The sequence below is a fragment of the Astyanax mexicanus genome, chromosome 3, assembly GCF_023375975.1.
Source record: "Astyanax mexicanus isolate ESR-SI-001 chromosome 3, AstMex3_surface, whole genome shotgun sequence".
Taxonomy (NCBI): Eukaryota; Metazoa; Chordata; class Actinopteri; order Characiformes; family Acestrorhamphidae; genus Astyanax; species Astyanax mexicanus.
This window is the reverse complement of record NC_064410.1, coordinates 29,980,500-29,998,788: the sequence shown is the minus strand read 5'-3', so window position 1 is coordinate 29,998,788 and position 18,289 is coordinate 29,980,500. Positions and strand designations below refer to the sequence as shown.

Here is an 18,289-nt window from a genome sequence, read left to right as displayed (position 1 = left end):
CCATCGTTGAATAAGTGATGTGCTCCTGGATATGTTGGAAATGTAGGACTATACAGGTCCTCAAACTAGAGGGAGCTTATTAAAGCAGAAAAGGTGACAGTATGCAAATGTGCCAAAGTGCTGAGAGTGGCATGAGACTCGGAAGACATGTCCTAGATATGTCCAGATGAGACCAGTCAAGGTTAAAGGAACAATCAGCAATAATGCGAGCAAGTGTGTCAAATGACTACAGGAGTTCAATTTCCAAACATTGTATAGACCAAGTTTTGTGCCCCACCTGCCCGACGCAAAGTTTAAGTAGGTCGCCAGATTGACACACAGTGGCAAGCGATGACAATACTTACTCTGTAGCTGATCAGTAAATGTACGTTTCATTGTCCAAAATGCCTGTCTCTACTACGCTAGTGGTTGTGGTTAATATCTAATAATCTGTGCTAATTAGGTTATAAATTACTACAGGAAATGTAATCCTTAATGGTCCTTTAAATCTCCCACATCATATTCTACATCAGGGGTGTCAAACCTGTCAACATTGGGCCAGTGTAGCTACAAGATTTCATTTTCAAACAATCAGCTAACCGCACAATTTCACTTGTTTATTCAATTGGTCTTAAAAGTCTTCCTAAAAATAAGATCATTATTCCATGTTGAATTAGGCAAGCAAAACTGACACAGGAAGAGAATAATCTAAGCAAAAACTAATCACAAAGAACAACAGTAGTCATTAGTCTGCATGTTAGATATAGGATCTATGTATAAGGTATTGCCTTTATACTCAAATTCAGCTATTTAATACTCTATCTAAGGGTCTGCAGTAAGGCTGTAACTTCTAAACATCACTAAGACTATATAACGAATAGATTTATAATTTTGTTTAGATGATGATAATTGCAGATCATATTTTAAATGTCACAACCTGGGGTTCCATCTGAAACACTGGCCCACCTAATGCATACTTAAATCTCGTTGCCACCCCAACAACATCCATCTCACATCTGGGAGCACAAATGCACCAGACAGTGCTAAGATAACAGAACGGAGGCATTTTTTTTACAAGCTTTTGTCATGGTTTGGCATTCCACATTGCAGAAATCAGCCTTTGAAAAGCTTTGTCATGAGCAGACCATCTGTAGGCCATTTGTCATTGGTTACCTTTGCCAAATGACAAGAAAATCGATTTGTACAAACTACATAACAAGTACAAGTTGCAGGGAAAGATTTAGTGTAATTGTAACAACAGTTGGTTGTTGTATATGCTGTACATGTTAAGCAATAAACATTAGCATTGTTTTAATATGAGGGTTGGCAATACTTAGCAAAGTTACTCTGGTACAGACAGGGTTTTAATACAAACAAGTTAATCAGTCACAGGTGCAATGAATCACTATTCAGGGGAAACTGAGCTGGAAAACTGTTCATGAGTTCTTAGGAAACAGAGAATCATGGCAATCGTAGGCTGTGTGAACTGAAGCAGGAGAGAGACAAGGATTTGATACATTCTCTAAATTACAGTTTTGTGGAAATTTTGCTTGTTTCTGTGTTTCTTAGCATATTATAATAAAGTAGCCAAATTATCACAACTCTTTGCCACACTAATTTGCATTTAAGTTTAAACAGAAAGTTTGTTTGTTGATGTTTGTTGATTGGAATAAGAGAAAAAGGACAGACAGATCTATGAACCTCTAAAAAGTATGGAAGCAATTATGGTCTTTATGAAGGTATTAATAATCATTATGCAGTTTCTTGTACTGCTCTTTTAAAAATGTGTTGGATAATAACTCTGGAGACAGAATTTAACAAAGAAGGAGGCCGTCAACATCAACGTTCCAATCAATTTAAATAAACTACTGTGGAAATTTTCAATTTGCAACACGACAGTACTTGACACTATAATGCTTTCCCATAGTACAGTGCCAAGCAGATTTATTGGCACTGAAAAAGTTGCCAATTATGCAATAATACAATAAACCATGCTGTGTATTGTATCCCGGGTAACACTAATTGCAGGAACACTTTCTCATCACATTAAATGCATTAAGTGGGATTTAAGTGGGCTAAAACAGGCACTGTCGTAATTTATACATTTGTAATTGTTTGATTTCACTATGAAGTATCTGCTGGAATAATCAAGCAATAAAAGCCTGGTTAGGCTCAAAGCATCTGATACAGATCTAACAATTCTAAAATCTTTCCATCCCTAAATAAGACTAATTAACCTTCCTGCTAAACCATAAACAGACATAAGTCTACATTCAGGTTATATGACATATAAACTACAGAGCACACCAGTCCCTTAATCATTGATGGATCTCATAGTAAGCAGTAGACAGTTGTGTACCACTGACATAAACAAACATAGGCAGAATTGATTCAGTCTCTGACCTTGAAAATCTGGAACAAGGCCATTCTCCCTAATTTACACACTCTCCAACTGCAGACCATGAGAAGTGCTTCTCTATGACTTGACACATTATTGATCGTGACACATTAGTCTGCTGTTTCTAGCAGTAACTAGATACTAATATTTTAATTGTTGTAACCCAAAACGACATTAATTTTTTTTTTTTTTATAGTTCCACTACTTAGATGGAAAGACAGAACCTGTGGATGTACATTAATAAAATGAAGGAAAATCAGACTCATGATTCATGTCCAGGGTTTGCCATTAAGCATCAGAGCTAAATTAGACAAAATTAGAGCTTTTTGGACAAAATGTGAACTATATTTTGTGGGGTGCAACACATTTGGTTACTAATTGTTTTTTATTTGCTTAAATATTATTCATATCCAGCAAAAGTATAGACCTGTGAATTCAGGGCTTTCACTGAGAGCCAGTTAAAGATAATTTTTTTTTAAGGTTTTAGTAAAATATGCTAACAGGTACCATATTATAAGGCGCCCCTTATAATTACAGATTATAAGGTGCACTGTCAATAAATATCTTTTTTCTGGTCTATTTACATACAATGCACACCAGATTCTAAGGCACATTATGCCTTATAATACTTAAAAAGGCTATTAATACTCAACCCTGAACGGCAAAAGAGCTAGCGCTTAGCACGGTTAGCAGCTAATGCTAATACTGCTCCAGTCTCGTGTTGGACAACTAAACTGAAACTCCTGTATAACTCTGTACTTCAGCAGAGTGGCTTTACTGCTCCTTACAAGACGCACTGGATTATAAGGCAAACTGACGATTTTTGTGCCTTATAGTGCAAAAAATACGGTAGTGAATGTTGATGCTGCTTTGAACAGGAAGTACATAAAACATAGTTAAAAGACAGTTTAATATTAGCCCCTAGAAAACAAGTCAATTTAGCTAATAGCTAGCTCTCTAGTACTAGCCACAGTCCACAGTTAAACTTCTCCCCTGTTTTGCTAAAACTTAAAAGTCAGTCAACACAGCTTCACAGAGCTATTGTCCTGAAATTCTGTATTTTGTCCTATATAATGAAACCCACCATATAATGTAATTGCCCATTTTGGATTATTTGGATTCTAATATGATTAGTTATTACTAAGTATTCTTATATTTTATGCTACTAAAAGTGTTAGGATCTCAAAAGCTTTTACCACCAGTCTATATAGTCCAAATATATTGTGCCTATTATTTGTACTAAAATGGTCATTACCCAGCCTCGGCTCTATCAACTACTAATAATTCAGTATCAAGTATCAGAAAATACTTGTAACTAGAGGTGCAACTATTCTTTATTCAGCAAATTAAAAAAAAAAAAAAAAAAATATATATATATATATATATATATATATATATATATATATATATATATATATATATATATATTATTATATATATATAATACAGTATATAACCTCTCTTGTCTCTGAATGCCAACAAATCCTCACAGTAATATTCCAGAATCAAGTGGAAAGCCTTTGCTGGACAGTTACTCCAACAAAAGTAGAATGACCTTCTTTAAATAGCCTTTAACATTTTAATACCTCTGATTTCAGGCGAAAAAATGAATGAGCAGGCTTCCCAATACTTTAAAATTATTGTCCATGTAGTGCATATACGTAAAACGGAAAAAAGAGCAAACCTAAAGCGAAGATTTAAACTTTTGCCCTTTATAATTAGGCTGTAGCCCAAATGCAAAGCCTGTGTAGTTGCCAGGGTTACATAAGATTACATAAACAGGCGGTGTGAGTAATATTTCATAACATCAGGGACCCTGACACACTGGCATCATCTTTCCTCTATGTCTCTTTCTCTCTCTCTCTTTCTCTCTCTTTCTCTCTCTCTCTCTCTCTCTCTCTCTCTCTCTCTCTCTCTCTTTCTCCTCTCCCCCTCTCTCTCATGTCAGAATCAAAGGCGGTTTGTTCCAGAACGTCCCTGAGATAGCTCTGGATGGCTCAATATCAAACGGGGCATGTTGCCACTGAGCGGAAGTGCTGCTTCTTCCCCTCCTCCCTGCTGTCTGGCACTCGCCGACCCAGACAGTCGCCTCGCGCAAACTTTGATATCAAAAAGAGACGTCAAATTCATCCTGCACCTCGCTCTCTCTCTCTCTCTCTCTCGCTCCCCTTTCTTCTTTCAACGTGACCTCCTCAGGCACAAAAAGGGTCAGGGTGGGGTCATGCTACAGATGCACGGCATCAAGCTACCGGCAATGGCAAGCAGCCAGTCACAAGCCGGAGATCCATAAGACAGTGGTGAAATGCTTTACTACCCTTTTGTTGGGGAAGATGCTATTAAAACTAGTGCTAAGATTGCACAGTTTACCATGTACCACCTGCAAAATTTACAGATTAACCACAACATTACTTTAACAATGACTTTTACCATCACTACTAATCATTATCATCATATAAAATTCCACATGAACATCCAGCAACCAAAGCCACCACACACAGTACATGACAGTGATCATGCATTATTAACGCTGACTTGTGGTTGTGGGCTTGGGAGCCAGAGGTAAATGTGTCTGAGAGTTTACGATTATATAACTCAGACACACACACACACACACACACACACACACACAGACAGCCTTTTTTACTGCAAGTGTTACAGTTAACAAGCAGCAATCTATTGTTTAGCATCATCCATTAAGTCATGCTGACTTTGAACCTGTTACCAACAAAGACGTCAAATCAGGTAACTTAAGAATATCCCTGTTTCCTTACCAATCTCCCACATCATATGCACTCAGATATGGCCAAAAAGTATTGGTCTATAAAAAAAATGCTTACATTGTTATGTCTATTTATGTCTGAAGTATTTTCGTTTTTCACTAACATGTCGGTATAGCAGTCTCTCATTTTTTCTTTTCTTTTGTTATTGTTTTGTGTATGTAATGTTTTTTTGTATAATTAAAAATTTTATAAAACTATTATTGAAAAAAAAAGAATATCACTGTTAAAATGAAAACAAAGCTAAAAAAGTAAAAATCTTAAACTCTAAAAAATAAATGTGCTATAATGAAGTGATGGATCAGAATTAGATCTGTAAAAAGAAAAGCATTTTTTTAAAGAAATGTATGTATGAAGAACCTTGCATAGGCATAAAGAAGGTAATAAAAAGGGTTTTCACTGATGTGAAATAAGATTCTTCACATTTTTTGCTGTATAAATATGTTTAAATGGTTATTTAAGCTACTTCTTATATGATGTAGTTTAAAAGCTCTTTAAATCACCTTTCATTTTTAGTGTATCTGAAATTAAAGGAGAAGGTTTGCATAATATACCTGCTAATGTAACAGCTAGACACAGTATACGTAACTCCCTTCATGTCCTGTTCAATGCACTTCTTATTAATATCACAGTCTCTCAATTATATGTTTGTAATGAACAGAAGAGGGCTGTACAAAATATAATTTTAGCATCATCATCACCACAGCATGTGCATGTAACATTAGTCTAATTAAAGCAACATTATGTAACTGTTGTACCTGATAATAAAATAATAGCTGACTGTAGACTAGTATCTTCATTATTGCTCCTCCAGGCCAGAACTGTGCTACTGCACTATGGGACTTTGGTGGAGCCACAAGAGACCTCTCCCCAGAACAATGTAACACTGTATAACTATTTGTGTGTCGTATTGATCTATAAACTGGTAATATCACTCTACAGCCTCTGTCCATGGTTATTTCACTTGCAGTGACAGTCCTGTTTATCATAGGTTGCCCAGAAATGCATGTGTACACTGGTCACTCACAGGGAACGTAATATGCAGTTGGCCGCTTCACTGTTAATTAAAGTGAATTTAACCTTAAAATTCACAATGTTCTAAATTTTCATCACACCTATCAGAGATATTAATGAGCGTGAATTAATGTTATCATATTTGATATTTGTCTTTTGGTAAAACATCAGTTAAATCACAATATACAGCTCTGGAAAAAAATAAGAGACCACTTTAAAATCAAACCAAATTGAACAGCTCTGGAATATAATCAAAAAGAAGATAGAAGATCACAAGCCATCAAACCAAGCTGAACTGCTTGAATTTTTGCACCAGGAGTGGCATAAAGTTATCCAAAAGCAGTGTGTAAGACTGGTGGAGGAGAACATGCAAACATGCATGAAAACTGCATTGCATTATTTAAGGTCTGAAAGGTCTGCATCTTTTTTTTTTTTGGTTATTTCTTATTTTCTACAAATAAATGCTCTAAATGACAATATTTTTATTTGGAATTTGGAAGAAATGTTGACTGTAGTTTAAAGAATAAAACAACAATGTTCATTTTACTAAAACATATACCTATAAACAGCAAAATCAGAGAAACTGATTCAGAAACTGAAGTGGTCTTTTATTTTTTTCCAGAGCTGTATATTGCAGAAAAACACTGCAATTCTATTTTTTTTTTACAATACTACACACACAGAGAATGCTATTGTTATCACGCACTAGACTAAAATTCTCAAACTAAAATATACATGCTAAAAGTATTTAAATAACATTCAAGGAACTAAATGTATGTATTAATGTATATATATCCTAGGGCTGGGCGATATGGTAAAAAATATTATATCACAATTATTAAAGACAATTTTCACCATACACAATATGTATTGCATACATGCATTCACAATCAAACTGCAGCACTAGTGAAAGATCCTTAAAAACACTATTTAGATACTCTCCTACTCTGAGTAGAGTGAGTTTTATTTAAAATATACTGCAGTTCATCCAGATCAGCTGGATTAAGTACCCTCACTGTCCAATAAAAGCCAATTATCTCCATTTTTGTCAATTATTAGTTAAACTAATAATTTAAACACTGTTTCAAAACTTCTTGATTTATGAACCAATAGAAATTCTCCAAATAAACTCTTTTACATTGACTTCCATTGAAAGTTAAGAATGATTTAGCGTGACAGTAGAGTCAAAAAAAGTATATTGTCCATACAGAATGAACAAATATCATGATGCAATAAAATATTGTCATATTGCCCATCTCTAATATACAGGATTATTTGGTTAACACTAAGACCAGTTCACAGAAACACACTAACTACCATGTCCAGACTGGTAATCATGTGCAGCATTAAACATAGAAACATTTTCTGAAGCACAGATGCATAGCATAACACAGACTATATGAAACGTCCTCGTAGCACAACAACTATGTCTAAGGAAATACAAAAATTATTGGTACAAAAAAAGAAACAGGAAAAAAATACCTACATTGGGAGGAACGGATGATTTCTGAGAAAGACAGAATAACGGAAAATACTGGTTCTGATTTGCTTAACTCTCGATATATTCGTATTTCTTATACAGCAACATACTGATGCAATAAGAATAACCTTTCTGAAGCAAACGACACACAAATTTAGCTAATTCGACAAATACTGCTACACTTCTTTATAGTTGAAGTAGACAGAATCGGGTTTACCTGCTCGTGTCTATCGTCTTTGTTCGGATCTGTCTCAGGCCCGACATGTGCAGGTATCGTCTGGAACTGTCCGAACAGAACAAACGGGCGAACGGATAAACGGTAGATACTGATCGTGCCAATAAATGGTTCTGATTAGGTTTATCTGGAACGGCTGGCAGACGGTAAGAAGAAACAGGGCAACCCCCAGTGCTTCACTCCCCATACGTGCAGAAACACGCATGGATGCACCCAGGCACACGCATGCACTACTCACGTGTGTGTGGGTCCCTCGCAGTCTTTCATCAACTCTCACATTCTAGCAGAGGTGACCGCTATTGCATATTGGAACTATATGGAAGTATACGATCCTAATTGTGCACCACATATGCATTGGGCACATATGTTATTATGCAGACTGAAGGAATGATGAAACAATATATAAATGCCCATACATATACACATACACACACATATACAGACATATACATACAGAGACATAGACAGTCTACCAGTCTTATTTGCCCACCTCTAGGCCCTGTGTTCTGCACATGCACGTCTTTCTGGACCCACAGAAAAGCGTAACACATGGTTTTCCTACAACAGAAAGGAAACATGAAATCTTTATGAATGAGTAAAATTAAAAACAGCAATTAAAAGACTCATGATGAACTGATGGACTAAGATGGCACACCTTAAAGTAGAAAAAGACAAGATAACAATAATTAGAGGATTATCAATAAAAGAAAACAAGAAGTTAAAACAAACAGAAAGTGAAAAATACATAACGAACGCATGCAAGGAAGGAAAGGACATTAGGTACAATAGTGAATGAGACTAAATAAAATAAAGAAAGACAAGACTATAAAGTACCATGCCATGTTGGTGCAGAGTTGTCCTCTCTTCACACTCCTTTTTTTTTACTTTCTTTGTCTTCTGTTCTGCAAAAGCTGCCGCTGTTCCTTTTATGCTGTATCTATCCTTTGGTCATCTTCAGCTGCAGCTGAGTCCAGATCCCTCACTTCTCTTCTCGCTTATCACCCTCTCTTATATTGCACTCCTCTAAGTTGGAACCCCATTTCTCACTCTCTCACGCCTCCTCCGTTTCTCACCCATCCTTTAAGGTTGCTTGCTGACTTCTTCCTCTTCTTCTTCTTTTTCTTCATCTGTCCATTCAGCATTCAGCCGTCTCCCCATCTTTGTTGGATTTCTTCGCATCAGAAGACTGAAGACACTCACTTGGGCTGTCAAGATTTGGAATTGGTTAGCACAGTTTTGCGAGTCTGGTGGGACGGAAAGATCTTAAGAAGCCTTAAGAAATTGTGAAGTCAGTGTGGGAAAAACTTGATCTTGAGCTCTTCAGTGGGCAAGTCGAGGAGGTCAAAGAAAGGGAAAGAACTGAAAGAACAGGTCTGTTTGAGTTGTGGGGCCTGATTTGTTCAGGGAGGCACGAGGGGGAACCATTGAGAGGCAGCCCATGTTTCTCGGTCCGGCAGGAAGAAACGCAAGGCAGCGAAAGGCGAAAGAGAGAGAGAGAGAGACAGAGGAGAAGAGAAGCAGCAGAAAGCTCAGTAGACTGCTCTGAGTGTGGTCACCAGAGAGTGAAGGATAATAGGAGAGAGAGGGAGAGTGCTAGGTAGAGAGAGACAGTCGTGCGTAAGAGAGGGAGACAGTACAGGGTGCATGCATGCATGTGTGTGATTGAATGCATGCGAGTGCATGAAGAGGTGGGAGGGGAGAAAGAGAGAGGGAGAAAAAGAGAGAGAGCAATTGATAGAGAAAGAAACAAGAGGCTGGGGTTCACAGGAGGGAGGGAACGAGGAGGAGTGTGGCAGAGGAGAGAGTTAAGGGGAGGGGGCTGGCTCGAATACATTTTCTTGTTCACGTCTCTGCTCTGGACTTCGATTTTCTTTCACCCCTCCTTCTCACCCCCAAACCTTCATTCCTGGGTGAATACCTCTCTGCCTTTCGACTGAAAGATATAGAAGAGAAATAGACAGTAAGAGAAGAAGAAGAGAGAGCGAGGAAAATAGAAACTGAACAGATTTCCTGTCCAACCTTTGCTTTTCTTCTTTTACTTTCTTACTGTCTTTCTTTCTTTGCTGGAGATCACTCCCTGCACGTGCACTTGAACTCTGAATCCTGCCGGGCGGCCCCTCCCCCTCTCACTCTCTCTCTCTCTTCTCTCTCCCTCCTTTTCCCCTGTATCTCTCTCTGTCTCAGATGGGTGAATACTGCTTGCAGGCTGTAAGTGAGAGGAGTGAAAGGGAGGGGAGAAGAGAGAGGACAGGGGGAACAAAAAGGGGAGAAAGATGGTGAGGGGGGAAGGGAGAAGGGTTTGAAGGAGTCGACTGTATGCTGCACACTGAATGTGTGTGTGTGTGAAAGAGTGTATGAGGGTGAGAGAAGCTTGTCGTTTTTTTAAAATAGAACAAAGGAAGCACTTTATGTTAAATAATAGTAAGTATGTACAGCAACAGTAGGAAACAGTACAGGAAAAGTAGTAAAAACAAATAATTACAGGTAATTACTCTCTGGAACAAACTTTGCAAGTTCCTACTAACTTACATGAAAATGTTCACAACTCAAAAAAGAGGAAAAGAGATATCTCTTAGATAATGCAAATTTCTGCTAGTCCCTCAAGGTATTTTACCAGAATTCAGATATAAGCTAATGCCAGTACACTTTAACCTTACATTAAGCACATTCAAACATTCAAGGTTGCTTTCCCAGAGAGGGTAAGCCTGGGTGCAGACAAAATGTTTCTTTCAATAGGAAATCTTCATTCAAGATGCTGTGTAGTCTAAGACTAGGCTTAATACCTGTAGAGTAAACTGCCCTTTTACGGTTAAGAAACACATTACACAGTCAATGACAAAAAATATATATCTATAGCACAACCCAGATTGCTGCAAAACTCACACACATTTAAAGAGCCCTGTTTTAGTAATGTATAAGTAAGTCGTCAACCTTGTGCCACGCAGCTTGATATTGTTGATGTAAAAGTTGGGTTTGCGCACTACGCCATGTCCCTGTGTGTTTTTAACCAGTGGGGTATGGATGTCTGACTGTTGACGGTTTTAATCAGTCAGTGGCGCACCTGTGTTTTCCGCTGCCAAGAAAGCAACTGGCCAAAAAATCTACCTGAACACACCTCAATTCCAGACCACCAAGCCCATCAGTGTAGTTATATTTGTAAACTCAGCCAGAATCTTAACACCGCAGGTACAATGTGTAAACAAATAGACTGTTCACGGGGTGTAAGCTACCAAAGCACGTTGCACAGGGTCTAAGATAGCGCCCAAAGACTTTTTGCACTGTTGAGAAAATCTGTAAGGGGTTTAGGGGAACAGGATGGTCATTTTGCCCAATTGCCTTCCATCTAGGCTATTGGTCAGTCATTCACCAATGCCTACTTTTGCAGTTGTGTCTTCAACAAAAAACAGCATCTGACAATGGTCAGGTTTGAATATGGAGGCATTATTTTGAGCAGTTCAATCCTGCCTTTAATGTGGAGAGACACAATGCCGCAACTGCTTGTGTGATTATTTAAAACCTCATCAGGTACTACAGTTAGTCACCCCTAGTAGTGATACAAGGGACACCAACACCTCAGCAATAAGGGCATCCTGCAACAGCACGTGTTGCCCCTCATTGAAGGGGTTCAAACTGGCATTTGTCAGCATGTATCAAACCTAAATTCAAGAAAAGACACTGTTGTTTAAAAAATATATATACAATGCCCTGCTTTAGCACAGTCAAAAAACTGGATAAGTGGAATAAAAGCTTGTTTTATAAAACCTAATACAAAACAAATAATGAGGCATCGGCCTCAGAAAGGTTGTAGGGAACCAAAACCAAAAAGGTGTTTTCAGATGCTGGGTTCTTTTTAAAAATCCAGGAACAGTTGGTTTGTTCGGAGTGTTGGTGAGGTCACCTTTTCTCTTCATAAACTAGTAATGGGCACAGCAGCTCTTTTAGATGAACTGAATCATTAGAATCCGTTCACTAAAAAGATTAGTTCAAAAGATCCGTTCACCGAATCGTTCAGTGCTTGGCAGGAGGAGCCTGTGACTCTGGGTGCCATCGTGAATGTGAATCACAGTGTCAGTAGATTAAGCGAACTGGAGCCCTGAGTAACAGTACGTTTAGTGAACTCAGCACTGAGCAAGCACCGTTCCCTAACAATGAAAGTCTCCGGCACCAGATATGCGGGTGATTCAGTTACAGACCACACAGCCGTTCCCCTGCCGGCCTGCACGGTCGCTGCTGAGCTCAACAACTGAACTGAGAAAGAAACAAATCGGCTGAATGAATGAATGAATAAAGTTCAACTTATATATCGCCTTTCTAAAAAACCAAGGACGCTTTACAATTAACACGTTTTACACACAAGCACATTACACACGTACTCTCAACCGGAAACGACAGTCCACCTGGAGGACTGCATCGGGCACTACAGCATTACACAGGACAGAGTGCCAATCCATATCTGGGCACAGTCATACACACATTTACACATACAAAAACCTTACATAAAAGGTAACATTACATAAAAATATACCAGGAACGTTCTAAAAACATGTGATGATTTTTTTATAATGAATTGCATGCATCACAAAATTATTACAACATTCCTCACATAACATTCCCAGCTGGATGAAAACTAACAATATGTAAATGTTATAAATAACATTCCTAAAACTAAAAGCTAAAACTTTGACACAAGTATCATTGCAGAGACTTACAACAACGTTTAAAAATGTTAAATAAAAACATCCTAAGAACTCCTGGAAAACTTGAACACAATGAACATTCTAAGAACGTTAAAACGTTCATAAAATGTTCTATTAATCAAAAATTGTTAGCTGGGTGTCTACAGAAAATTGAGGACCAACGCAGCGAAGACTGATATGGTGGTGTTGTGCTGTGAGTAAATCAGACACAGCAGTGCTGCTGGAGTTTTTAAACAGCCATGGCACGTATTCCTAGCTGGTCCTTGGTGCTGTGGGGTCCTGACTATTTAAGAACAAAGTAAAAGAAGGCTAACAAGTGATTACCAATATAGATGGACTACAGCCTTAGATGGAACCAGCCTTAAAAAAAATGGATGTGGTCTTAATTGTGTTCAGCAAATATAACTGTTGTGTGGTATTTAATAGTTATTTAGTATCAATCTTTACTTCTTTTTAGTATTGTTTACCTTGTAAATGTAATATTGCAGACATTAAAGCTATAGAGAATACATGCGGAATTATTTAGTAAACAAAAAGTGTTAAACAAACAAGAATACGTTTTATACCTTAGATTCTTCTAAGTATCACATTTATCTTTGAGGACAGATCTGCACACTCTTGGTATTGTAATCTCAGTGTCTTTATGAGGAATAGATTTCTCAGCATCTTGAAGGAGTTCCTGGAGGTGCTAAACAATAGTTACTGCTTTTCCTTCATGCTGTGAAGCTCCAGCTCATCCCAAATCTCTCAGCTGAGTTTAGGTCAGGTGATTGTGGAGAACTACACTTTTTTATGTACTATGTAAAAACAAAAAATTTAAATCTGTCTTACAATTGTTCTCGTCTTTAATATTAATCTACAATGTAGAAAATAAATTAAATAAAGAAATAAAGAAAAACACTGAATGAGAAGGTGTGTCAAAACTTTGGCTGGCACCATATATTATTATAGAGTGGTAAGAATTTATCAGGTTATTTAAAGGTGTTTAATCTAAATTCTCCAAGATGGTTCATCACCATGACTCTAAACAAAAGCACCCTCGTGTGTTATATACAGAAACACATCAGTAAATGGAACATCATTGATGCTTTTCAGTAAAATCATCAGTTTTATCATGACTGAGTTTGGGTCTGTGTAAGCTTGGCGGTAGTGTTTTACAGAATCACCTCTATTCCTTGTTCCACTATTTTGGTGACACGGGAAGTGATTGCACGAATTCTGTGTGTAAAAGCTGACTCACAGCGCCCTCTGCTGACCTGAAGTATCACATTAATATATAACTGTGCAGACAGACCATGCAGAACAAGTGTATTTTTCTAGCAGCCAACATGCACCATGTTAATCATCAGGTAATGTAGCCCCCTCTGCTGTGCTCCTTTACAGAACTCTAACCAGGAGAGAAGTTCAGGAAATAACATAAATAAAGGACCTGCTACAGTGTTTAGTGTAGCGTAGTAACGTGCGCTCTGCACATCGCACTGGGGTTCAATTCCCCGCCCAAACAAGACAAAGAATATACTACTGCAGCGAAACAAAAATTAAAGTTTTGTTTAGAATACATATAAGAGTTTCATAAATAAATAAAAAATCTATCAATAAATATCTATTTGGTAAACAGTAACTAACTAAAAGTCCATGATTTTGTATAAAATAATAATGCAGGAAAGTAAAAATATATATAAAAAAAATAAAGTAATGCAACAACAGTAATCCACCACAAAACTAAGTGCAGCACATTAAGTGTGTATAAACTGCTAACAAGTAATTGATAAATACAAAATAGACTGCTTTCAAGAATATTGTGATATTGCATTTTTTTATTGTGTTGGAATTTTAGCTGATATTATTGCTTATGATGCAATATGGCTCAGCACTAGCATAAAGTATTGACTTTAGTGTGTAGTAGCCTATGTCTGTATGTGAAAATGTCTAATAATGAACAAGAAAGTAAACAGAGATAAGACTTTAAGATAATTTTAAGACATTTAATGATATCATGCTGTGTTTCACTTACCTCTGATGATGAATGTTGGCACTGGGAATGATGTCCCTTCTGAGTTTACTGCACTGGAGGATCTTCACATATAAGCTAATGTTGTTAGCATCTTCCCAGGTTAGCATTGCTTGTGACACTAGTTACTGTGTGTATGACTGATTAAATGAGACACAAACAGAAAGAAGTGATAATAAACTGTGTTACACTACTGCTGTTGATGTACAGTGCAGCCATTTTGGATTCTGATATTCCAGTTCAAATGGAATTCAGTATTAATATAAAACTTTCACAGAAAACTCATGTTCAACATGTTAAATTTTCATGTGCATAAACTTAACATAAACACCTTATAATATCCAGGCTGAAGGATGTAGTCTTTAACTAATGGAATATAAAGCTGAATTGTCAGACTTTTTAAACAGAATATCATTATAAATCTAACATAAATCTAACACAATGAATTGTCATAAAGACAAACAAAATGTATTAATTAATAATGATTTGTTAATGTAAAAAATACATCATATTTAAAACACAACTAACAAATAACTCAGTACCTAGGGGACATTTAAAATTGTATTTTATTTTAACTCATCGATTGGAAAAGTTTACACAGTTTAAACTGTTTACACAGTTTTTTCAAAGAAAGTAAATTACCAAAACAGCATTAACCATTTAATTAATACAATGTATTTTTATCCAACTTTGAAAATGGAGTATTAAATCAAAAGTTTAAAAAGTCAGAATGTTTAAGATTATTTGTGAGATGAGAGAACTTGTGCTGGACACAAATGCTTTTTGTGTAAAGCTAGAAATACAAGTTAATTTCCTATTATGATCTATTGTTTTTTCTCTGTCTACACTCATTGTTATGTTTGCTACTTCATTTGGTGAAGCCAAGTTAAATTTGTTACATACACCAAAACTGGAGGTTTAGCTGCTGATTATTTTAAGTTACATGGTTAAAAAAAAAAAAACATTAATAATTTATGCATTTTTCTGTAATAATCATTGTGTCATGGGAGTTGTTGCTAATATCAATACCATTCTGGAATATTTTTTTTGCACCTGGTGTGGCATAAAGCTATCCAAAAGCAGTGTGTAAGACTGGTGGAGGAGAACATGCCAAGATGCATGAAAACTGTGATTAAAAACCAGGGTTATTCCACCAAATATTGTTTTGATTTCTGATGATTTCTTAAAACTTTATGAATCTAAACTTGTTTTCTTTGCATTATTTAAGGTCTGAAAGCTCTGCATCTTTTTTGTTATTTCAGCCTTTTCTCATTTTCTAAATAATTCAAATGACAATATTTTAATTTGGAATTTGGGAGAAATGTTGCCGTAGTTTATAGAATAAAAAAACAATGTTAATTTTACTTAAGATTAATAGCAAAATCAGAGAAACTGATTCAGAAAGTCGTTTCTTTTTTTTTCAGAGCTATTTCTTTAAGAAAACCTTTATGGGATTTTCAAGTTAACAATATTACTCTGCTCCTTTGAAAACAATAGCATTATTTTTTAATGAACAAGTTTTCAATCTGAGGCGTGGGACCAATTTGATCATTTGATATTTAAAGCTTCAATTATGTTATTTGTTCTATTAACACAGCAGTGAACTTTTACTAACAACCTTAAAAAGGCAACAAAACCTAAAGGAACAACACTAAACTCTGATGTGAAATAAACAGCAAACAGGATCAGCAGTTACGGATTTTGCAACCACAAGAGGCAGTAAAGTAAAGCAGTGAGCAGGATGTTCCAGAAAAAGCGTTTACATCCTGCTTTACTGTGAGATGCTGTGATGGAATTAACTGAATGTTAAACTGGATGTTAAACTCTGAATGCTCATATTTAACATATCAAACCATCACACTGCACATGGCCATACACATCAATGTTACACCAGTAATGATTTCACTGTTGACGCAGATTCATGGCTTCAAATTCATTACTGGTTTTGTGTATTCATTTTGCTATCAGGCACAGAATAACAGTATTTTAATGACCAAATTTGATGCATGATTTTCAATTACCTCTTGTGCAAACAGGTATAGTTTCATAAAAATAACAATTCAAAATGTACAGTACACTGATGAATCTCTTGAAAGTGTTCTCATGTGAAGATATTGTCACTGTCATGCAAAACTTTTCATCAAAAAAAAATACAACTTCTTCTTTCACTTCTCTAAAATGACTTAGCAGTAGTTATTGTAAAATAGAATTCATTCCAAGTCATTATGAAGCATTTCTACTGATCTATTCATCAGATTTACAGAACAACAGCCAAGGGCAGAATATATAAAAGTCTAAAAAAGTCTAAATATTTTTCATACTGTAAGGTGCACTTAAAATCCTATAATTTATAAAAAAATTGACACTGTGTCTTATAATCCGGTGCTTCTAAAAAGAAGTTTTAGTAATGCACAGAGGCTGGAGCAGTATTAGCATTAGCTGCTAACCTCGGCTAGCCGCACTGTTTTAAAAAAATGTAAATCTTAGAATACTGTAAATAAACGGAAGCGCTTTACTCACCCAAACAAACAGTTTTGGGACAGAAATCTGTATAGATTAACATCCAGTGTTTGTTTGACTAAAATAAAATGTTGTTTTTTTTTTTTTTTTAGAATTAGTGTTTTGTTTACTTGGGCACCTTATAATCCGGTGCACTTTATGTAGGACCAGAAACCAGAAAATAGACCTTTGTTGATAGTGTACCTTATAATATGTTGCACTTTATAGTCCATAAAATATGTTAATGGAAATGCCCAACAGTACTGTTTTTTTGTTTTGTTTTGGGGGGGTCAGAAATTAACAATTTTTTTTTTTTTTAATTAGTTAAATGTCCTATAGCAAGTTGCATCTATATGTTTTGGTTGCTATTAACAAGAAACTGATCATCAAAACCAATTTCATCTCTGCTCACAGTTTACAGGGTCACAGTTCTTCTGCCAGGCATTGGCACAAAGAGCCTAGTCATTGTTTAAATTGGTAATTTTGCAGTTTGTATTGGTTTGGAAATGATTTCAAGCAACTTATCTGACTTGTGTAAACCTACACTCATCCTATTTAGGCCTGCCTTGAGGTCAAATGTTTGCACAGAGTAGCTGCCAGATGTCTCAATCAGTCATGATCACTAACAGGGAATTAAAAAGCTTCAGCCTTGGCAAGTATAAAAACATTTTATAGCTGTCAGCACTACTCAATTAATAAACTAAGTGAGAGCATATATTATATATATATTTCTGAAACTGTATGCATAATTTTGTCTCTGTGTGAGATTTCAAAAAGTAAACTTGTGTACCAAATGTATGTTTTGTTTTGTTTTTTCATTAAAGACATATGTTGAGTGCTTATTCTGCTCCGGAGAAAGATCAGTTAAATAAATCATTAAAGGATCAGTATTGAACTTCTGACCTCAACTTTAATTCCACAGTTCCAGAGTTACTCTATCTGGTTGGATAAGGTGCCCAGGCATCTGTTAGCTGATGTAACAGAATTGGCAGTAACGGTTCTCCCCTAAATTTGTTCAGCTGTTCAATGATGTAATGTTAGCAGTAATTATAAAAAATATATGTTGGCTGACTTCATGCGATTATTCACACACCCAGCAATGGTGCCACTGTGTAAAGTGAGAGTTTCAGGTAGTAGTTGGAAATTGGAAATTATTAAATTCAGGAAAAAAAAAAAAAACAGACAGGCACAATAGACTT

The 18,289-nt window shown here is 36.3% G+C and overlaps 1 long non-coding RNA gene across 1 annotated transcript in view; it reads right to left on the bottom strand.

Annotated features, from left to right (window-relative positions):
* Nucleotides 1–14,840, bottom strand: part of LOC103029543 (uncharacterized) — a 32,918-nt gene extending 18,078 nt beyond the window's left edge. The window contains exons 1-4 of the long non-coding RNA XR_455547.4: nucleotides 14,595–14,840; nucleotides 9,931–10,089; nucleotides 8,718–9,816; nucleotides 8,374–8,441 (exon numbers count right to left, since the gene is read on the bottom strand). This is a non-coding gene — a long non-coding RNA (uncharacterized LOC103029543). The remainder of the gene's footprint in view (nucleotides 1–8,373; nucleotides 8,442–8,717; nucleotides 9,817–9,930; nucleotides 10,090–14,594) is intronic.
* Between the last annotated feature and the right edge of the window lie 3,449 nt (nucleotides 14,841–18,289).